Here is an 18,689-nt window from a genome sequence, read left to right on the forward strand (position 1 = left end):
CCACCTCCACTGACCCTCCCCTAGTCCGCTCTGCTGACCACAGTGTGTGATGCTCCCTTCCCTATGTCCATGTGTTCTAATTGTTCAACACCAGCCTATGAGTGATATCATACGGTGTTTGGTTTTCTGCTCTTATGTCAGTTTGCTGAGAATGATGGTTTCCAGATTCATCCATGTCCCTACAAAGGACATGAACGTATCATTTTTTATGGCTGTGTAGTATTCCATGGTGTATATGTGCCACATTTTCTTTATCCAGTCTATCGATGATGGACATTTGGGTTGGTTCCAGGTCTTTGCTATTGTAAACAGTGCCGCGATGAACATATGTGCATGAGTCTTTATAATAAAACAATTTATAATCCTCTGGGTATATACCCAGCAATTCCATTGCTGGGACAAATGGTATTTCTATTTCTAGGTCCTTGAGGAATCATCACACTGTCTTCCACAATGGTTGAACTAATTTACACTCCCACCAACAGTGTAAAAGTGTTCCTATTTCTGCACATCCTCTCCAGCATCTGTTGTCTCCCGATTTTTTAATGATCACCATTCTAACTGGTGTGAGATGGTATCTCAACATGGTTTTGATTTGCATCTCTCTAATGACCGGTGACAATGAGCATTTTTTCATGTTTGTTGGCATCATTGATGACTTCTTTTGTAAAGTGTTCATATCCTTCACCCACTTTTGAATGGGTTTGTTTGTTTTTTTTCTTGTAAATTTGTTTTCGTTCTTTGTGGATTCTGGATATTAGCCCTTTGTCAGATGGGTAGATTGCAAAAATTTTCTCCCATTCTGTTGGTTGCCAGTTCACTCTAATGATTGTTTCCTTTGCTGTACAGAAGCTCTGGAGTTTAATTAGATCTTTTGCTCTTGGCCTCAAGTGATCCTCTCCACCTCAGCATTCCAAAGTGCTGTGGTTACAGCACTGCACCTGGCTTTCCAATTGTTAAGTCTTCTTTAAACACGCTTATCATTTTTCCATACTTTTCAATGTCCATGCATTAGACGTCTTTTGGTAGATTTATTCCTAAGTATTTTATGTCTTATAACACTGTTATAAACTGATTTTTGAAATTTTATTTTTCTGTTTTTGCTAGTAGGATCTAAAAATAAATTGATTTCCGTATTTATCTTGCACCTTGAGATGTTGATAAACTCATTTATTAGTTCTAGTAGTTGTTTTATAAATTCTCTGTAAAAATGATGTCATATGTAAATGACAGTTTTATTTCTTCTTATCGAATTGGCATGCCATTTATTTCCTTTTCTTGACTTATTGTAATAAGTAGGATCACCAGTACAATGTTGAATAGAAATGATTGGAGTAGATATCCTTGCTTTTTTTCCCGATCTTAAGGTGGAGAAAAACCTAATGATGAAATTCACGATTTCATTACTAAATATGATGTTAGATGTAAGTTTTGGGAGATGCCTTTCATCAGATTAAGGAAGTTCCCTTCTATACCTACTTGAGAGTTTAAATTGATTTGTGTTTTCCAAAATTTTGTTGTGAAAAATTATTTTCAAATGTATGGCCAAGGTGAAAGAATTTTTTGGCGAACCATATACCCACCAACTACATCATACCATTAATCTTTTATTGTACTTGCTTTATCATATATTTATTTCTCTATTCATCTCTTTACTTATCCATCTTACATTTTTAATTTATTTCAAAGTAAATACTTTGGTATGAATTGACTACAGTGCATTGACCTGTTTTTGAATGTTAAATTAACTTTGTACCTGAATTCCTTAGGTAACCTCATTTGGTCAGGGTGCATTTTTTAAATGTATTGTTAGTTTTGATCTCCAACTAATTCTTAAAGGAGTTATATGTCTGCGTTTGTGAGTGATATTGGCCTATAATTTTCTTTTCTTGGTTTTGGTAAAATGATTACGGTGGCCATATAAAATGAGTTGAGAAGTGTCTCCTTCTCTATTTTCTTAAAGAGGTTGTGTAAAATTGATAACATATCTTCTCCACAAGTTTGATGGAATTAACCAGTGAAGATATGTGGCTTGGAACTGTCTTTGTGTGAAGATTTTCTAAAACAAATTCAATTTTTTAATAGATATAGGGCTATTTAGACTTACTATGTCATCTTGTGTTAATTTTAGTACTATTTTTAAGTCATTTGGCTCTTTCATCCAAACTGTTGAATTTATTGGCATAAAGTTTATCTTAACATTCTCTTATTTCCTGTGGGATAGCCATAGGATCTGTCGTGATAATCCCTCTATCATTTTTGGTATTGGCTATTTGTGTTTTAACTCCTTTTTTTGGGATCAGTCTTGTTAGGTGTTTGTGAACTGTATTAGTCAATTCGAAGACTCATCTATTGGCTTTGCTAATTCTCTCTATTGTTTGTCTGTTTTCCACCACATTGACTATTGCTGTTTATTTTTCCCTACTTCCCCTTTCATTAGGGTTAATGTGCTCTTCTTTTTCTAGTTTCTTAGAAAAAGAAGATGAACTTAGATCATGGTTTTGATTATTACTTCCTTTCTATACACATTTCAAGCTATTAATTTTCCTCTAAGCCTTGCTTTAAGTACACCCCACCAATTTTAATTCTTATCACTTTGGAAAATATTCTAATTTTCATTATGACTTCTTCTTTGATCCATGAGTTACTCAAAGGATATTGTTTAATTTTCAAATATCTTGAGGCTTTTCTAGATATCTTATTGCTTTTAAGTCTGCTGTTGTTGCCATAGAACATATTTTGAGATTTTAATCTTTTGGAATTGATCGTTGTTTTATGGCCTAGTGTTTGGTTTATTTTTGATTAATATTCTGTATACATTTGAAAAAATGTATAGTCTCATTTCTTGGGTGTAGAATTTCATAAGTAGTTATGTCAATGTGGTTGATAATGTCATTCATATTTCCTATGTTTTTGCTGTTTTCTATCTCATCTATTATTTACTGAGTGAGGTATGTTAAAATCTCCAACTGTGGTTTTGGTCTTGTCCATTTCTTTTGACCTGACAGTTTTTGCTTCATGTATTTTGAAGCTGTGTGGTTATGTCTGTTCACAACGACACTTTTCTGATATATTGACCCCCTTTTGCTAGGAAATATTCTTCTTTCTCTCTAATAATACTCAATGTCTTACAGTCTATTTTGTCTTGTAATATTGTCACTCTGGCATTTCTAGGTTTACTGTTTGCAAGGTTTTTTTTTTCCCCACTAGTTTACTTTGAAACTATATCTTTGCATTTAAGCATACACTGGCTAGGCACAGTGGTTCACATCTGTAGTCCCAGCACATTGGGAGGAAAAAGTGGGAGGTTTTCTTGAGGCTAGGAGTTCAAGGCCAGGCGAGGCAACATAGCAAGACCCTGTCTCTGCAAAAAATTTAAAAATGCAGTGGGTGTGGTGGCACATAGCTGTAGTTCCAGCTACTCAGGGGACTGAGGTGGGAGGACCACATAAAAGGCTGTAAGGGGCTATGATTGTGTGATTGCACTCCAGCCTGGGCAACAGAGTGAGACCCTGTCTCTTAAATAAGTAAATAAAACACATCTTTTGTAGATCACAAGTAGTTGGGTCTTGCTTTTTTATCCAATTGGACAATCTCTGGCTTTTAATTAGGGTGTTTGGTTCATTTACATATAATGTAATTATTACTATTATCTAATTATACCCTTTTTCTTTTTTCTAATTGTGTCATCCGGTTTCAGTTCTACTCATGCTCCTTTCATGCTTTCTTTTGATTAAAGAAATATTTTGATATTTCATTTTATTTCTTCTATTAGTTTTTAACCTATGCCTCTTTGATTTTTATAGTGGTTCTGAGGTTTATAATGTGAATCTACTTATCACAAACTAATGGATGTGTAGTAGAATCTTACATTCTAATTTACATTTCCCTAATGGCTAGTAATGTTGAATGTCTTTTCTTGTGTTCATTTGCTATTTTATGTCTCCTTTGGTGAAGTGTCTGCTCAAGTGTTTTGGCCATTTTTTAAATTGGGTTTTTGTTTACTTGCTGGTGAATTCTCAGGGTTCTTTATATTGTAGATAAAGTCTTTGTCAGATATGTGCTTTGCAATTATTTTCTCTCAAATTATACCTTGCCTTTTTGTTCTCTTAGTAGTGCCTTTCTAAGGGTAAAAGTTTAAATTTTGATAAAGTTTAATTTCTTGATTTTTTTTTCTGTGGATCATGCTTTTGATGTCATATTTAAGAACTCCTGGCCTAATTGTGGTCAAAAATATTTTCTCCTATGTTTTTTTTTCTTTCTTTCTTTTTATTTATTTATTTTTTGAGACAGTTTTACTCTTGTCACCCAAGCTAGGATTCAAGCAATTCTCCGGCCTCAGCCTCCCAAGTAGCTGGGATTACAGGCACGTGCCACCATGCCCAGCTAATTTTTAGACTTTTAGTAGAGAAGGGCTTTCACCGTGTTGGCCATGCTGGTCTCGAACTCCTGACCTCAGGTGATCCGCCCACCTTGGCCTCCCAAAGTGCTGGGATTACAGGTGTGAGCCAACATGCCCAGCTTCTCCTATGTTTTTCTATAGACGTTTAGTACATTCACATTTGACCTTGAGATGTATGATCTATTTTGAGTTAATTTTTGTATAATGAGGGGAGTTTGGGTCAAGGTTCTTTCTTTTTTGTTTTTTTATTGTTGTTGTTGTTGGAAATGCTATAATTTCTCAATTGAATTTTCTTTGGCCTTTATCAAAAAATCAGTTGGCCAAATGTCTCTGGATCTGTTTCTGGACTTCATTATTTGTTCCATTGATTTGTACGTCTAATTTTTCACCAATACTACCCTATCTTGATCACTATAGCTTTATGGTAAGCCTTAAAATCAAGCAATGTGAGATCTTTCACTTAATTATTCTTTTTCAAAATTGTTTTGGACATTATACTTTCTTTGACTTTTCACGTAACTTTTAAAATCAGCTTCCCTATCTCTACAATTTGTAAAATCTATAAATCAGGTTGGGGAGAACTGATATTGTCTCTCTTTCTTTCTCCATATAGAGAGATACCAGTTGATCAAATTTCTCTGGGACAGAAAGGGAGAGAGAGAGAGAGAGAGAGATAGAGAGAGAGAGAGAGAGAGAGAGAGAGAAGGAGAGAGAGAGAGAGAATATCAGTTCTTTCCAACCTAATTTATAGATTTTACACAATTTCAATCAAAATCCCACTATACATATATATATATTTCCATCAAAAATATGTAAAGAGAAACTAATACACACACACACACACACACACACACACACGACTCATGATTTAATTATGAGTCTTCCAACACATGAGCACAGTATTTCTCTCCATTTATTTGGGTCTTCTTTTATTTCTTTCATCAGATTTTATACTTTTCAGTATATAGACCCATGCATATTTTGTTAGATTTATATACTAACATATTTCACTTTTGAGGTAGCTATTGTAAATGTTATTGTCTAAAATTTTCAGTTTCTATTTGTGAATTATTCATGTATAGAAATGCAATTTATTTCTGTGGTTTGACCTTCTATACTGCAACCTTGCTAAAATCACTTATTAATTCTAGGTGTTTTTTGAGTAGATTACTTGGAATTTTCTATGTAGACAATCATCTGCAATCTATGAAGAAGGATATTTTGTATTTCTCCGTTTTCAATCTGTATGTTTTTTTTTTGTTTTTCTTTTTCTTTCTTTCTTTCTTTCTTTCTTTCTTTCTTTTTTTTTTTTTTGTTCTTAGGGCTTGATGTTCACATTTTATTTTTAATTTTTTATATTGATTTTATGTCCCAGGATGCAGGTTTGTTACATAGGTAAGCATGTGCCATGGTGGTTTGCTGTACCTATCAAACCATACCTAGGTATTAAGCCCTGCATGCATTAGCTATTTATCCTGATGCTCTCCCACCAGACAGGTCCCGGTGTGTGTTGTTCCCCTCACTGTGTCATGTGTTCTAGTTGTTCAGCTCCCATATACTAGCTGGATGTGAGACATGGAGTCAAAGGAGATTATTACAGAGCTTTAAAATTTAATTACTACCTCATTGTATTTCAGACTTGCATGGGGTCTGTAGCCCCTTTGTTCTGGCCAATTTCTCCCATTTAAAATGGGTGTATTTATCCAATGCCTGTACCTCCATTGTATCTAGGAAGTAACTAACTTGCTTTTGATTTTACAGTGTCACAGGCAGAAGGGACTTGCTTTGTCTCAGATGAGACTATAGATGTGGACATTTAGGTCAAAGCTGAAATAAATTAAGACTTTGGGGAACTGTTAGGAAGGCATAATTGTGTTTCAAAATGTGAGAAAGATGAGATTTGGGAGGGGCCAGGGGCGGGGTGATATGGTCTGGCTTCATGTCCCCACCCTAATCTCATCTTGGATTGTAAACTAAATTGTAATTCCCATGTTTTGCGGGGTTGTAATCCGAATTGTAATCCCCATGTATTAGGGGAGGGATCTTGTGGGGGTGATTAGATTAAGGGGCACAGTCCCCCCATGCTCTTCTCATGATAGTGAGTTCTCCCAAGATCTGTTGGTTTTATAAGGGGCTTTCCCCCCTTTGCTCAGCACTTCTCTCTCCTGCCACCTAGTGAAGAAGGATGTGTTTGCTTCCCCTTCCACCATGATTGTAAATTTCCTGCAGCCTCTCCAGCCATGAAGAACTGTAAGTCAATTAATCCTCTTTTCTTTACAAATTACCCAGTCTCAGGTATTTCTTCCTAGCAGCATGAGAATACACTAATACAGCATCCAAATTGGAAAAGAAGAAGTAAAATTATCTCTGCTCACAGATTACATGACCACTTAAGTAGAAAACCCTAAAGACTTCACATCACACTTCCTGATGTCAAAATATATTACAAAGCTACAGTAGTTGAAACAATATGGTCCAGGCATAAAGACAGGACTACAGAACAGAATAGAGAGCCAGAAATAAACCAAGCATATACTGTCAACTGATCTTTGACAAAGTTGGCAGGAATAGACAATGGGTTAACAATAATGTCTTCAACAAATGGTGTTGGGAAAGCTGGATAGCCCCATGCAGAAGAGCAAAATTAGACCCTTATCTTAGACTATACACAAAAATCAAGTCAAAATGGGTTAAAGACTTAAACTTAAGACCTGAAATAGTATAACTCTTTGAGGAAAACAAGGAAAAAGCTCCATGACATTGATCTTAGCAATGATTTCTTAGCTATGACCCCAAAAGCACAGACAACAATTATAAAAATAAATAAGTGGAACTACATCAAACTAAAAACTTTCTACACAGCAAATGAAACAACAGAGTTAAGAGGTGAAAAGGCAACTTTCAGAATGAGGAAAGATGTTCACGAATCATATATAACCTGATTTGAAATGCACAAAAGACGTGAATAAATACTTTCCCAAAGAAGACAAGTGGCCAACAGCTACATGGAAAGGTACTCATTGTCACTAATTATCAAGGAAATGCAAATCAAAACCACACTGAGATATTACCTCACACCTATTATGAGGGTCATCATTAAAAAATAAAATACAACAGTTACTGGTGAAGATGTAGAAAAATGGAAACTTTTGTTGATAGAAATGTAAAATGGTGCTGCTGCTACAGAGAACAGTATGCAGGTTCCTCCAAAATTAAAAACAGAAATGCCATAAGGTCCAGCCATCACACTTTGCATCTTTATCCAAAAGAACTGAAATCCGGATATCCAAAAGGTATTTGCACTCCCAAGTTCATGGCAGCATTTTTTTCACAACAATCATGATGTGGAAACAACTAAATGTCTATCTATGGATGTATGTATAAAGCAAATGTAGTATACAATGGAATATTAATCAGCATTAAAAAGGAAGGATACTCTGACATTTTGTAACAATATGGATGAACCTGGTGGGTATTATGCTAAGTGAAATAAGCCTGTCACAAAAGACAAATTCTGCATCATCTTACACATGGAATCAAAAATAGTCAAACGCATACAAGCAGAGGACAGAATGATGATTATCAGGAGCAGGATGAGGGGAAAATGGGGAGATGTTGGCTAAAGGGTAGAAAGTTTCCATTGTGCAAGATGAGTAAGTTCCAGAGCTCTGATGTAAAACATTGTACATTGCAGTCAACAATACTGTACTGCAGGGATCCCCAACCTCTGGGCCAAAGGCAGGTACTAGTCTGTGGCCTGTTAGGAACAAGGTTGCACAGCAGGAGGTGAGCAGCAGACAAGTGAGTGAAGCTTCCTCTGTATTTACAGCTGCTCCCCATCACACGAATTACTGCCGGAGTTCTGCTTCCTGTCAGATCAGCAGCAGCATTAGATTATCATAGGAACACAAGCCCTATTGTGAACTGCAGATGTGAGGGATCTAGATTGCATACTCCTTATGAGAATCTAATGTCTGATGATCTGTCACTGTCTCCCATCGCCCCCTGATGGAACCATCTATTGCAGGAAAACATGTTCAGGGCTTCTACCTATTCTACATCATGGGGATTATATAATTATTTAAGTATGCATTACAATGTGATAATAATAGAAATAAAGTGCACAATAACTGTAATGCACTTGAATCATCCTGAAACCACCCACCACTCACCCACCAATCCATGGAAAAATTGTCTTCCACAAAACTGGTCCCTGGTGCCAAAAAGGTTGGGGACCACTGCTGTACTGTATACTTGAAATTTTGTTAAGAGGGTATATATCATGTTATGCGTTCTTGCCACAAGTTTTTAAATCCACATAAATAAATCGTATGGTATGTCAATTATTTCTCAGCCTTTTAATAAATCTTTAGAGTCAGAAAATAGATTAGCTATTGTCTGGGACTAGGATGGGAACAAAGATGAACTTTAAACAATCACAAGGGATTTTACTGGGGTGACCAAAACTGGATTGTAGCAATGATTGCCCAACTCAGTTTACTAAAAATCATTTAATTATACACTTAAAAGTAGGTTCATTTTATGGGATGTAAATTCTACATCAATGAAGTTGTTTTTTTAAAAAACAATGGGGAGTGTGAGGACACACTGCGATTCGTGAGGTCAAGCTGGATCTCCCTAGGCCATACTAGAACTTGTGTCTGTCTCTCACCTCTTCTAACCTTATTCATGCAGGTAACATTCTAAAGAACTTGGTGCTCTTTGCCATGGAGCTGCAACATACCTGTCCCAAGACTTGGAGAAGCTAAAGGAGCACATCTTGCTAGAGGTAAGGGACCTGCCAACCCATGTGCTTCCCCTTCACGACAGAGTGAGCTAGCAGATTACTGACAAATGTGCCTGAGCCATGACATCCTTGCCAGCATTTATTTCCTAAAAAAGCCATTTTAACTAGGGTGAGATGATAACTCTATGTAGTTTTGATTTGCATTTCTCTGATGATCAATGATATTGAGCACCTTTACATATATATACCTGTTTGCCATTTGTATGTCTTCTTTTGAGAAATACCTACTCAAATCTTGTGCACATTTTTTTTGTGTAGCTGAGAAATATTTAATTAAAATTAAGTGTCTAAAATGTATACAGGATTGGTCACACTTTCCATTTCTTGTTCTATTAGTTTTGCAAAGTTTTGTTCCATGGACTCTGACCATTTAATCTATATTGTAAAACTATTTAGCATACAATTATATATAATCTGTCTTTATTATCTTTATAATATCTGTAGAAAGGTCCCTTCTTTTACTTCTGATACTGCCAAAGTGCTGGGATCACAGGCATGAGCCACCGCGCCTGACCCTGTGCATTTTTAAATCAGATTATTAGATTTTTTTTTCCTATAAAATTGTTTGAGCTCTTTATGTGTTCTGGTTATTAATCCCTTGTTAGATGAATAGTTTGTAGATATTTTCTCCCATTCTGTGGGTTCATTTCCTTTGCTGTGCAGAAGGTTTTTAACTTGATGTACCTATTTGTCCATTTTTGCTTTGATTGCCTGTGCCTATGAGATATTGCCCAAGAAATCTTTGCTCGGACCAATGTCCTGAAGTGTTTCCCCCAATGTTTTCTCTAGAGTTAATGTTTTATATGGTTATGATGTTTAATTTCATTCCAATTTGAATGGGCCAAGGGATGTGCAGATATCTATCTGGTTAAACATTATTTCTGGGTGCCTGTGAGGGTGCTTCCAGGAAGAAATTAGCATTTCAATTAGTGAAATGAATAAAGCAGATGGCCCTCTTCAAAGTAGTTAGGCATCCTTCAATCTGTTGAGGGTTTCAATGTAACAACGATGTAGAGAAAGATTAAATTCACTCTCTCCTGAACTACTTGAGCTTTAACATAAATCCTCTCCTGCCCTCAGTGCTCTCAATCCTCAGGAGGCTTTCGGACTAAGACTGGAATCTGTACCATCAGTTCTCCGGCTCTCAGGCATTTGAATTACACCACAGGTTTTCCTGAATCTCCAGCTTACAGATGATAGATCATGGGACTTCTCAGCCTTCATAATCACATATCACATGAGCTAACACACACATGCACACATGCATACATGTATGCACACACACATATCTATCTATCTAGATAGATAGATAGATAGATAGATAGATAGATAGATAGATAGATATTCATTCCCCTGGTTTTGTTTCTCTGGAGAGCCCTAATACAATGGTGTGTGAGAGTTCTACTTCATTCTTTTGTATGTGGATATCCAATTTTCCCTACAAAATTTGTTGCGAAGGCAATCCTTGGCACCCTGTCAAAAATCATTTAACCATATAGGAAGGATTTATTTCTGGGCTTTCTATTCTGCTGCAAAGATGCCAGCTGCAGTGGGGGGTGCATGGCTGGGCTGTGTACTCCATAAAGCTAGTGAGAGCCAGGAACAGGTGGGAGCTCTGCCCCCTTCTGAATTGGTGAGATTGGAGCCCCATGCTCCCAGGAGCAACTGCAGCTGCCCAACCACAATTGCAGACCTGTGCATCCCTGTGCTCTCAGGTACCCAGGAAGCTCTCCTGCCCCCACAGGCTCAGAAGTGCCTGCTTCCACTGCGTGGCCTCCTACTCCTACTCCCAGCACTCACACCAAGTTTGGAACAAAGTTATGGCTGAGCCTGGGCATTGTCACAACCTGGCCAGGTGTGCACATGCTTGGGGCAGTACTGACACACCAGCCCCCTGCCACCTCAGCCCCCTCTGGACTTTGGGTGCCAACAAGCATGGGAGGGAGGCAGAGGAAGGCTGAAGGGGGCTTGGCACAGGCCTGCAGGCGCCCCTTGGCACACACAGCCTGGGCACCATGAACAGCAGCAGGATGCAGATAGGCTCCTGGGCAGAAAGCGGCAGGTCTCTGGTGAAACCCCACCTTCAGGCCACAGATGGCCTGAAGCCTGTGGGCTGGGCTACCAGTTCCACGGGCCAGAGTGAGAATTTATTATGCATTTTCTGGTCCGTCCCATGGCCACTTAAGGACCAATCAGCACATACTTCCTCCCCTCTGAACCCCATAAAAACTCCAAACTCAGCCAGACTCAGGAAGGCAATGGGACAACCTGCCTGCAGATAGGAGCTACCCACTCCAGTTCTCCTCTGCTGAGAGCTGCACTCATCAGAAGGACCTGCCTGCAGAAAAGAGCTCTTCACTTTAGGTCTCCTGAGAGCTGTGCTGTTGTTCAATAAAGCACCTCTTCACCTCGTTCACCCTCCAGTGGTCCACATACCTCATTCTTCCTGGAACTCAAAAACTCAAGACCTGCCAAATGGTGGGAGTAAAACAGCTGTAATACAAACAGGGTTGAAATACTCCCCTCATCCATCGTGTTGCAGGTGATGAGAAGGAGAGAAAGAACAGGAGAGAAGAGGTACGGCCCTTCAGGGAGCCCAGACTTAAAAGCTCCCCAAGCCAAAGCTATGACACCCTCTTTGGGGCTCTGTGATTCCTAGTGTCTCCAAGCTTCTGGACGCCACTGTGTTTCCCAGTCTCCAGAGTGGAAGCTGTTTGTGGTACACCTAATCCAACTGCAGCAAGGAGCAAACACCTATGCCAGTGTCTGGAGCTGCCCACCCCACCACAGTGGCCAGCATGCCTGACTGTACACGGTTACCAGACCCCATGCTCACTCACTCACACAACCCTCACCACTCCATGCCTTGCTCACCCTTGGCAGGCATGGGATCTGGGCTGGTAACATGAACTGAGCACAGCCTGCCAAGCTGAGTGGGCAGAATGAGCCCAGTGGGCCTGAGCAAAACTCAGGCAAAGATGTACCAGCCACAGAGGCTTCTGGCTGGAAAAGTGACACCCCAAGGATCCCATGACCATTTCCTTTTATTCCTAGTTTGCTGAGGTTTTTTTTTTTATCAGGAAAAGGTGTTAAATATTGTTAAATGCTTTTTCTGCATCTATTGAGGTGATTATGTTATTTTTATCCTTCATTCTAGTAATGTGGTGTATTGCATTTATTGATTTCCATATATTGACCCACTCATGCATTCCAGGGATAAATCCCACTCGGTCATGGTGTATAATCCTTTTAATGTGCTGTGGAATAATGTCTTATAGCATTTTGTTGCAGATTCTTGCATCAATATTCATCGTGCATATTTGTCTGTGGTTTTTCTTTTCTTTTCCTATCATTCTCTGGCTTTGGTATTAGGGTAATGATAGCCTCACAGAATGAGTTTGAAAATGTTCCCTCCTCAATTTTGGGGAACAGTTTGAGAAAGACTTGTGTTAATGCTTCTTCAAATATTTGGTAGAGTTCACCAGTAAAGCCAATTCGTCCTCGGTTTTTCTTTTTGTGGTGGTGTTGTGGGGGGGCGGGTGGTTGATTACTGATTCTCCTTACTAGTTATAGGTATATTAAGATTTTCTATTTTTTTATAATTCAGCCTTTGTGACTGTGTTAGCCCAATTGTGTTACTATAAAGGAATACCTGAGACTGGGTAATTTATAAAGAAAAGATGTTTGTTCTTCTGACTCATGGTTCTTCAAGCTGTACAAACATGGCACCAGCATCTGCTTGGCTTCAGGTGAGGGCCTCAGGAAGCTTACAATCATAGTAGAAGGCAAAGAAAAAGCAGGAACATCACACAGTGAGAGAGCAAGATAGAGAGGGGAGTTTCCGGGCTCTTTTTAAACAACCAGCTTTCATGTAAACTAGTAGAGTGTGAACTCACTCTTTACTATGGGGAGAGCACCAAGCCATTCATGAGGAATTCAGCCTTATGACCCAAAGCTCTCCTACCAGGCACCACTTCCAACATTGTGGAACATATTTCAACATGAGATTTGGAGGGGGCAAGTATTCAAACTATATCAGTGGGACGTGTGTTTCTAGAAATTTTTTGATTTTATGTAGGTTATCCAATTTGTGAATGTGCAAATGCTCTGAGTACACTCTTATAATCCTTTTTATTATTATAAAGTCAATAGTAATGTCCACTTTTTCATCTCTGATTTTAGTTATTTGAGTCTCTCTTCTTCTCAGTCAATGTAGCTAAAGATTTTTCAATTTTGTTGATCTTTCAAAAAACAAACTCTTAATTTTGTTGAGTTTTCTATTATTTTTCTGTTCTGTATTTAATTTATCTTTTCTTTAATCACTATTATTTGCTCACTTTTATTACATCTGAGTTTAGTTTATTCTTTTTCTAGTTCCTTAAGTTTTCAAGTTAGGTTGTTGATTTGAGATTCCTTCTTCTTTTTCTTTTTCTCTTTTTCTTTCTTTTCTTTTTTTGAGACGGAGTTTCGCTGTTGTTACCCAGGCCGGAGTGCAATGGCATGATCTCAGCTCACCACAACCTCCACCTCCCGGGTTCAAGCAATTCTCCTGCCTCAGCCTCCCGAGTAGCTGGGATTACAGGCATGCACCACCATGCCCAGCTAATTTTTGTATTTTTAGTAGAGACGGGGTTTCACCTTGTTGACCAGGATGGTCTCGATCTCTTGACCTCGTGATCCACCCGCCTCGGCCTCCCAAAGTGCTGGGATTATAGGCGTGAGCCACCACGCCCAGCCCTCTTTTCCTTTTTTTTAGACTGAGTCTCACTCTGTCACCCAGGCTGGAATGCAGTGGCACTATCTCAGCTCACTTCAACCCCCACCTTCTGAGTTTAAGCAATTCTCCTGCCTCAGCCTCCTGGGTAGCTGGGATTACAGGCACCCTCCACCACATCAGGCTAGTTTTTTTGTATTTTTAGTAGAGATGGAGTTTTCTTGTTTTTCAATGTAAGCATTTACAGCTATCAATTTCTATCTTTGAACTGAGTTGTCTGCATTTCATTAATTATGGCATGTTGTGTTTTCATTTCTACTAGTCTCAAAACATTTTCCAATTTCCCTTATCATTTATTTTTTGATCCATTGGCTGTTTATGAGTGTGCTGTTTAAATTCTTACATTTGTGAAGTTTACAGTTTTAATTTTGCCTAATAATGTCCAATTTCATTTCATTGTGATCAGAAAAGACATTTTGTATAATTTCACTCTTTTGAAATTTATTAAGATTTGTTTTGTGGCCTAACATATGCTCCATCCTGGAGAATATTCATGTGCACTTGAGAAAAAATGTGCAACCTGCAGTTGTTGGATAGAGTGTTCTATGCATGTCTGTTAGGTACAATTGGTCTATAGTTTTGTTCAAGTTTTCTGTTTCCTTATCAACCATCTGCATGATAGTTCCTTATCCAATTTTTAAATTGAGTTATTTGTCTTTATTTTATAAATATGTAATAATTCTGTATCTATTCTAGATACAAGTCACATATCAGATTTATGGTTTGACATTTTTCTGCTGCTCAGTGGGCTGTCTCTTCACTTCATTGTAGATATTCTTTGATATGTTTTTGTTTCCTATGCTCTTGCCATCATATCTAAGAAACTATTGCCTAATCCAATGTCATAAAGATATTGGCCTATATTATCTTCTAATATTTTTATAGTTATAGATCTTACATTTAGCTTTTTGATGTATTTTGACACATTTTGTGGATCATGTTAGGTAGGATACAGATTCTTTTTTTTTTTGGCATGTGAACATTCAGTTGTCTAAGCACAGTTATAGAAATTATATTCTTTTACCATGGATTTGTCCCTGCACCATTGTCAAACTAGGCAGTTTCTGGCCAGGAGGACCAAAATGGTCATCACAGAAATTAAGAATGTGTCAGGGATATCATGGAGTAGAAAGTGCTTGAAAAAGAGACCAGTATTTATTTATGAATTTCTAGGCATAACCTTGACCTGCACGTCCATGGATCTGGTAGAGTTAACATAACAGGAGATTTGGAGAACTTCTGCTGATATTGGTATTTTTTATTCTTCTTTTTTATGCTTTCTTGAGGTATAAAATTTGGTTGTCTGAGATCTTACTTTGTTCTTGATAAAGATATTTATTACTATGTATTTTCCTCTTAGTACTGTTTTTGCTGCATCCTATAAGCTTTGGTATTTTTTTCATGTTTGTTTCTCTCAAAATTTTTTCTAACCTCCCCTTTGATTTTTTTTTTGATCCACTGCTTGTTCAGGAACTTGTTTAATTTCCATGTGTTCATGAATTTTCCAGTTTTCCTCCTATTACTGATTTGTAGTTTTAAATCATTATGGTTAGAAAGGATACCTGATATGATTTTAATCTTCTTGAATTTATTAAGACTTTTTTTTTTTTCTTTTGAGATGGAGTCTTGCTCTGTCTTCCAGGTTGCCATCTCAGCTCACTGCAGTCTCTGCTTCCCAGGTTCAAGCAATTCTCTCACCTCAGCCTCCCAAGTAGCTGAGATTACAGGTATGCACCACCATGCCCAGCTAATTTTTGTATTTTTAGTAGAGACAGGGTTGCACCATGTTGGTGAGGCTGATCTCAAACTCTTGATCTCAGGTGTTCTGCCTGTCTTGGCCTCCCAAAGCACTGTGATTACAGGTGTGAGCCACCACGCCCAGCCCCACATGCACTTTTTTTTTTTTCCTTATTTTTTTATTGCATTTTAGGTTTTGGGGTACATGTGCAGAGCATGCAATACAGTTGCATAGGTACACACATGGCAGTGTGTTCTGTTTGCTTTCACCCCTTCACCCACATTTGGCGTTTCTCCCCAGGCTATCCCTCCCCACCTCCCCCTCCCACTGGCCCTCCCTTTTTCCCCCCAATAGACCCCAGTGTTTAGTACTCCCCTTTCTGTGTCCATGTGTTCTCATTTTTCATCACCCGCCTATGAGTGAGAATATGCGGTGTTTCATTTTCTGTTCTTGTGTCAGTTTGCTGAGAATGATGTTCTCCAGATTCATCCATGTCCCTACAAACAACACGAACTCATCATTTCTGATTGCTGCATAATATTCCATGGTGTATATGTGTCACATTTTCCCAATCCAGTCTATCATCAATGGGCATTTGGGTTGATTCCAGGTCTTTGCTATTGTAAACAGTGCTGCAATGGACATTCGTGTGCATGTGTCCTTATAGTAGAATGATTTATAGTCCTTTGGGTATATACCCAGTAATGGGATTGCTGGGTCAAATGGAATTTCTATTTCTAAGGCCTTGAGGAATCGCCACACTGTCTTCCACAATGGTTGGACTAATTTACACTCCCACCAGCAGTGTAAAAGTGTTCCTTTTTCTCCACATCCTCTCCAGCATCTGTTGTCTCCAGATTTTTTAATGATTGCCATTCTAACTGGCGTGAGATGGTATCTCAGTGTGGTTTTGATTTGCATCTCTCTGATGACCAGTGACGATTAGCATTTTTCATATGATTGTTGGCCTCATATATGTCTTCTTTCGTAAAGTATCTGTTCATATCCTTTGCCCACTTTTGAATGGGCTTGTTTGTTTTTTTCCTGTAAATCTGTTTGAGTTCTTTGTAAATTCTGGATATCAGCCCTTTGTCAGATGGGTAAACTGCAAAAATTTTTTCCCATTCTGTTGGTTGCTGATTCACCCTACTCACTGTTTCTTTTGCCATGCAGAAGCTGTGGAGTTTGATTAGGTCCCATTTGTCTATTTTGGCTTTTGTTGCCAATGCTTTTGGTGTTTTGGTCATGAAGTCCTTGCCTACTCCTATGTCCTGGATAGTTTTGCCTAGATTTCCTTCTAGGGTTTTTATCGTGCCAGGTCTTATGTTTAAGTCTTTAATCCATCTGGAGTTAATTTTAGTGTAAGGTGTCAGGAAGGGGTCCAGTTTCTGCTTTCTGCACATGACTAGCCAATTTTCCCAACACCATTTGTTAAATAGGGAATCCTTTCCCCATTGCTTTTTGTCAGGTTTATCAAAGATTGTATAGTTGTAGATATGTTGTGTTGCCTCCGGTGCCTCTGTTTTGTTCCATTGGTCTATATCTCTGTTTTGGTACCAGTACCATGCTGTTTTGATTACTGTAGCCTTGTAGTATAGTTTGAAATCCAGTAGTGTGATGCTCCCCGCTGTGTTCTTTTTGCTTAGAATTGATTTGGCTATGCGGGCTCTCTTTTGGTCCCATATGAAGTTCATGGTGGTTTTTTCCAGTTCTGTGAAGAAAGTCAATGGTAGCTTGATGGGGATAGCATTGATTCTGTAAATTACTTTGGGCAGTATAGCCATTTTCACGATATTAATTCTTCCTAACCATGAACATGGAATGTTTCTCCATCTGTTTGTGTCCTCTCTGATTTCGTTGAGCAGTGGCTTGTAGTTCTCCTTGAAGAGGTCCCTTATGTTCCTTGTGAGTTGTATTCCAAGGTATTTTATTCTTTTTGTAGCAATTGTGAATGGCAGTTCGTTCTTGATTTGGCTTTCTTTAAGTCTGTTATTGGTGTAGACGAATGCTTGTGATTTTTGCACATTGATTTTATATCCTGAGACTTTGCTGAAGTTGCTTATCAGTTTCAGGAGTTTTTGGGCTGAGGCGATGGGGTCTTCTAGGTATACTATCATGTTGTCTGCAAATAGAGACAATTTGGCTTCCACCTTTCCTATTTGAATACCCTTTATTTCTTTTTCTTGCCTGATTGCTCTGGCTAGAACTTCCAGTACTATATTGAATAGGAGTGGTGAGAGAGGGCATCCTTGTCTAGTGCCGGATTTCAAAGGGAATGCTTCCAGTTTTTGCCCATTCAGTATGATATTGGCTGTTGGTTTGTCATAAATAGCTTTTATTACTTTGAGATACGTTCCATTGATACCGAGTTTATTGAGGGTTTTTAGCATAAAGGGCTGTTGTATTTTGTCAAATGCCTTCTCTGCGTCAACTGAGATAATCATGTGGTTTTTGTTTTTGGTTCTGTTTATGTGGTGAATTACGTTGATAGACTTGCGTATGTTGAACCAGCCTTGCATCCCCGGGATGAATCCTACTTGATCGTGATGAATAAGTTTTTTGATTTGCTGTTGCAATTGGCTTGCCAATATTTTATTGAAGATTTTTGCATCTATGTTCATCATGGATATTGGCTGGAAGTTTTCTTTTCTTGTTGGGTCTCTGCCGGGTTTTGGTATCAGGATGATGTTGGTCTCATAAAATGATTTGGGAAGGATTCCCTCTTTTTGGATTATTTGGAATAGTTTTAGAAGGAATGGTACCAGCTCCTCTTTGTGTGTCTGGTAGAATTTGGCTGTGAACCCGTCTGGACCTGGGCTTTTTTTGTGTGGTAGGCTCTTAATTGCTGCCTCGACTTCTGACCTTGTTATTGGTCTATTCATAGTTTCAGCTTCCTCCTGGTTTAGGCTTGGGAGGACACAGGAGTCCAGGAATTTATCCATTTCTTCCAGGTTTACTAGTTTATGTG

Source organism: Callithrix jacchus, chromosome X, assembly GCF_049354715.1.
Source record: "Callithrix jacchus isolate 240 chromosome X, calJac240_pri, whole genome shotgun sequence".
NCBI classification, from domain to species: domain Eukaryota; kingdom Metazoa; phylum Chordata; class Mammalia; order Primates; family Cebidae; genus Callithrix; species Callithrix jacchus.